Source organism: Ips typographus, linkage group LG12, assembly GCF_016097725.1.
Source record: "Ips typographus isolate SLU linkage group LG12, UJ_Ityp_2.0, whole genome shotgun sequence".
In the NCBI taxonomy this organism is placed as follows: domain Eukaryota; kingdom Metazoa; phylum Arthropoda; class Insecta; order Coleoptera; family Curculionidae; genus Ips; species Ips typographus.
This window is the reverse complement of record NC_138433.1, coordinates 8966168-8971903: the sequence shown is the minus strand read 5'-3', so window position 1 is coordinate 8971903 and position 5736 is coordinate 8966168. Positions and strand designations below refer to the sequence as shown.

At 35.4% G+C, this 5736-nt stretch overlaps 1 long non-coding RNA gene across 1 annotated transcript; it reads left to right on the top strand.

Annotated features, from left to right (window-relative positions):
• Positions 1 to 1139: 1139 nt before the first annotated feature.
• On the top strand, positions 1140 to 2848 carry LOC145736620 (uncharacterized). Its single transcript, XR_014180055.1, has 2 exons — positions 1140 to 1300; positions 1607 to 2848. It is a non-coding gene; the product is annotated as an uncharacterized LOC145736620 (long non-coding RNA).
• The last annotated feature ends 2888 nt before the right edge of the window (positions 2849 to 5736 follow it).

Below are 5736 nucleotides of genomic sequence, written 5' to 3'. Positions count from 1 at the left end.
AACTTCGGAGGCTACAATCTCACTATTGCCTAGGTATTTCCGAACCGTTTCCTTCGGACCGCCAGCTCCGGCCGTTTTAACCCCCAACTGGTCAACTCCGAGGGCCGACCTTTTGAAAGCTGATACCGATTCTTTGACCCCGTCTGTACCCCCAGAGCACAGTTTTCGTACTGTCCGAATCTGTCATTCATACCGTAACCGTCTGTTTACCCTGGCTGGAAAAAAAAACCGTTTTGAAACCGTCTTAGTTCTCCGAACCGTTTCCCGTTCTGAACACTAGGTTGTGTTGTCCGTTTCAAAGTTACCGTATTAATTTAGTTGGGATCTCCAGGTCCGACTGTACCGTTTATTGATTTGAACACGAGGCAGGGTTGGGTGAAAATTGTTTTTTTCTAAAAAAAACAAAAAACTTGTTTTTTAACCAAAAAAACATGTTTTTTGTTTTAAAACAGTCTTTTCTTGCGTGTGAAATAAAACTGTTTTAGAATCAAAAAAGTGTTTTAAAACAATATTTATCTTGCTATCTAATACAGTATACAGGCAACCTTGGGAATCCGGAAACCACCGTGTATTAACGTCGCATTCTGGCCACGCCTCCGTTTTCGAAGATGCTCGCTTTTTAATTATATCCTATTATATTATTATTATAGAACAAAACGCCGCGATTTGTCGGAGTGGGGGATTTAACTGTTTTATTTATTCTTTAAACTATCTCACTTTACTTGCATCTTGCATGTTGGGACAAGTCGACACTGGGCGGCCGTTGATTTTTGTTTCTTTCTACTCATTAAAATATTGTAAATCGTAAAACTTGAAAAAGATGTTTGGCCACGGCCAGGGTCGAAAAAGAGACCCTATATGGATTCATTTTAATGAGATAAAAATAATGAATGCTAATAATAAAGATGTGCCTAAAGCTGAATGCAAGAAATGTAAAAAACAGTTGCCTGTGCTAGTGCAAAGAATGAAAAAACACTATGCAATTTGTTCTCGTAAAGAGGCTGGAGACTGTGAAGACGACGATGAAAATGAAATAGTGGAAATGGATGCCTCAGATAATGAATGGAAAATGAATTCAAATTCCGAGACTTTCGAGATCTATGCAGGTAGGTAGGGGAGAGCGGGTCACAGTGGTCATTTTCAAATAAATACTGAACGCACTCCTTAGTTGTGCTGCCCTCTCGTATATAGAAACATTACTAAGTACGGAACAATGGGATGTTTGAGTTTAGTTGGTAATTTTGCTTTGGAGAAGATAGTTGCTGCTTCGTGATTATAAAGCCTCACGTGTAAAAGTTCGGTCAGTTTTACTTTTTGTACTACTTCACTTTAAAATCGTATTCCACCACCTTTTTTTCTCTGAATGATTGGTGTATTACTATGCTAATAAATGGCGCAAGCTTGGATTCGTAACGTAACAAATTATTTTTAAAAAATAATATTTTTGTAATGGTGCCATTTGTCCACAGTGGCCACGGTTATTTGGGACACACTGGCCACTACTATGTGGATTTACTTTTGGGTGGCCATTGTGACCCTTTTTTAGTTAATTTTTTTTCGGTGACTTGAAACACAATTTTAGACAAAGCTATGGTGTTAATTTCAGAATGACAAGATGCCACGAAACAGAAAACGCAAAAGTGACATTGGTTTAACCGATGAGAATGTTATGAAAACTGCAGTTGCATCTGTACTAAATGGAGGTTTAGCTGCTAAAGCTGCAGCAGCACGTTACAATATACCGCGCACCACATTACGTAGATATTTACAAAAATGCCGCGATGCAAACATTAATTGGAACGATCCAGCATTCCCAAGAATGCGACCTAATTACGAGTGCCGGAAAATTTTTACTCTCAAAGAGGAAGAGGAATTATCTAAATATCTAATAAAATGTGGAAATTTACATCACGGTCTACCTCCGAAGGCTGCTAGAAAACTGGCATACGATCTTGCAATCGCTAACAACAAAACTGTACCAGAAAATTGGCATCGAGACCATTCTGCTGGAAAAGAATGGTTTACATCATTTATGAAGAGAAATCCAAATATTTCTCTACGAGAAGCAGAAGCAACTTCCATAGCAAGAGCAGTGGCGTTTAACAAACCGGTTGTCTACAAGTTTTATGATGATCTCAGAGCATTATATGAAAAATATCCAACCTTAAGCGCAGGAAGAATATACAGGGTGTCTAAAAAGTCTGGAATATTGCAAATATCTCGAAAACTGCTGATTTTATTTTTCTCAAAATTTGCGTCTTGTTATAGTAAATAACAGCGCATGACGTGAGGGTGAAATGAGGTTCGCAAGTATACAGGGTCAGTCACAAAGTATACCAACTTTCTTAATTCAAACCTAACACACTGTATATTACTTCAGATTTTAAGAGTACTTATAAAGGCCAATTCAACGATATACGATTTTTATTTTTTTTTTGATTTTTTTTTTTTTTTTTTTTTGATTTTTTTTTTTTGATTTTTTTTTTTTGTACCTGCCTATAACAATGATAGGTGTAACAATGACAGCTAACGTCAATATAATGTTAAATTAATTGGCAAATTTTCCTATTACTTAAAATGGTGTTTTTGAGTGAGAAGAAAAAGACTGACATCTTAAGTATCCTTCTCACTCAAAAACACCATTTTAAGTAATAGGAAAATTTGCCAATTAATTTAACATTATATTAACGTTAGCTGTCATTGTTACACCTATCATTGTTATAGGCAGGTACAAAAAAAAAATCAAAAAAAAAAAATCAAAAAAAAAAAAAAAAAAAAAATCAAAAAAAAAATAAAAATCGTATATCGTTGAATTGGCCTTTATAAGTACTCTTAAAATCTGAAGTAATATACAGTGTGTTAGGTTTGAATTAAGAAAGTTGGTATACTTTGTGACTGACCTTGTATACTTGCGAACCTCATTTCACCCTCACGTCATGCGCTGTTATTTACTATAACAAGACGCAAATTTTGAGAAAAATAAAATCAGCAGTTTTCGAGATATTTGCAATATTCCAGACTTTTTAGACACCCTGTATAACACAGCTGAAACAGCTTTAACGACTGTGCAGGGATCAAACAAAATAATAGCACAAAGGGGGCAAAAACAAGTTGGACAGATTACTTCTGCTGAAAGGGGCACCCTGGTTACCATGTGCGGAACAATAAACGCGATGGGAAACTGTATTCCGCCTTATTTAATTTTTCCAAGAGTTCACTTCAAGGAAAACATGATAAAAAATGGTCCAATAGGTGCAATGGGCGGCGCTTCGTCTAATGGTTGGATAACTTCTAAATTATTTGAAAACTGGATGCACCATTTTATTAAATTTGCCAAACCATTATTAGAAGACCCTGTTTTACTAATAATGGATAATCATGAAGCACACCTATCTTATGAAGTTATCCGGCTTGCAAAGAATTCAGGAATCATTCTTTTCACACTCCCACCGCATACAAGCCATAAATTACAGCCTCTTGATAAGTGCGTGTATGGCCCTTTAAAGCATTACTACAATGAAGAATGCAGATCTTGGCTTGCCACAAATCCTGGAATAAGGATAACAATTTATGAAATTGCTGAATTATTAAGCTTTGCATATCCCTTAGCCTTTACACAAAAAAATTGCATAGCGGCTTTTAAAAGCACGGGTATTTTTCCTCTAAATAAATATATTTACGATGACGATCAGTATTTAGCAGCAGAAGTTACAAATATATCGGAAAATGATCAGCAACTTACACCTAACAAAAATTCTGAAAATCAACGATCAGCGACACCACCCAGCCAAATCATGCCATCTGGTAGTAAGGACATTTCTGAACCAGTAAATAAAACGTCCACTTCCGTTTCTACTTTCGTATCCCCTGAAGTGGTGAAGCCATATCCGAAAATAGAACAGACGGTTACAAAAAGAGGTGGAAGAAAGAAAAAGCGAGCAGAAGAATTAACGAGCACACCCGTAATGAATAAGCTAGAAGTCTTTCTTTTTTTCCATAAACTAGAGTTTATGGAAAAAAAAAGAAAAGAAAATTTAAAATTAAAGAAAGTCCAGAACAAAGGAAATAAAAAAAGAAAGTCCATTATGGAACTACTGGAATCCAGTAGCGAGAGTGAAATTGAAATGTCGGATATACGAAGTTCATCTGATGATGATTTTTGTTCTAACATTGAAGATCATTTTGACTGTACTAACATTTTAATAAAATCCTTTGTATTAGTTAAATTTTCTACAAAAAAATGCGTTAAATACTTTGTTGGTCAAGTCGAAAAAATTGATATGACATATAAAGAATATAGCATTAACTTTTTAAGAAAAGTTGGCACTAAGTTTGTATTTCCGACTGTTAGGGACGAAGCCATAGTTTCAGCGGAAGATATTACTATTATTCTTCCACCACCATTGGAAAACACAGGAAAATCCTCCAGACTGCAAACAGCTTACCGATTTGCAATGGACCTTACTAGCTACAATGTGATGTAATCATAAACATGACAATAATGATATCTGTAAAGTGATACACCTATGTTATATTTAAGTACCTGCCTACTAATAATAAGCGTTAATAAGTTTGTAATAAAATGTGGAGTGTGTTGTTTTGAACTGAAAGTGTGTTGTTTTTGAACTTTTTATCCAGCGACTGTCGAGTGACCAGTCTGCCCCAACTATATGGCCACTGTACCCTGCTGAAGGGGTACACCGGCCACTTTTGCAATTTTTGTTTTATTAATAGTTGTATGAGCTTTACCATTCTTGAAATAATTTTTTTTCTAAGTAGTAGTTACTTTTTTATATGTAACCCTGCAAAAAACATGTCGGAAAAAACATTCCCTGGTCAGAAAACCAAACTCAAAGAAAAAAGGGGCCACTGTGACCCGCTCTCCCCTAATCTGTAAGCCTTTTGATCAATTCAATTCGCAACATGAACATTGATTCACTTTTATTCAGTTTATGTGATGTGTGATTCATTTTTTTTTAAATTAAAAACAAAGGGTTTATTTTACTTCACACACGTACCTTTTTTTTCGTTTATTCCAAAATGTCAATTTTCCGATTTCGAATGGCACCACGCTTAACGTTTACTCCCATTACAGTTTTTTCCCTCTTTGATACTTTTACACTGTGCTTTTACTTTGATCATACTGATATTTTCCAATAGATCTACACCTATTTTGTCGAGCATATGTGTGCACATTTTAGCAGTAATCATAGGAAACTGAATAAACTCCACTATTTAAGCCAACTGATAAAAATTGACTTTGTTTAGCTTTTAAAAATATTAAAAATACTAGGCTTTTTAAACAAGTGCAACTTTTTTTTAAAGGTCCAAGTTCATCTAGTGGTAGTAACTCAACTTTCAAACGAAGCCAGCGAGGTGATGTCGTAGACGTACCCCCGAAAAAGAAGAATCATCTTGAACATCTAAAAAAGAGCAATCTTGATAACTTTGTGGTTAAAACATCTGCTGAGGAATCACAGAAATTTGACATTCAGATAGCCAAGTATTTTTTTGCGACAAATACTCCATTTAATCACATTGAACATCGCGAGTTCAAAAATCTATGTGAACTCTTACATCCAGGATACAACCCTCCAATCCAGAAAAAAATTAAGCACTACCCTTCTCGATGACGTATTTGAAAACACTTGTAATGAATTCAAAACTGAGTTGATTGGTAAAAATGTCTGCATGTCTTTGGATGGGTGGTCCAATATCCACAGAGAACCTGTTGTA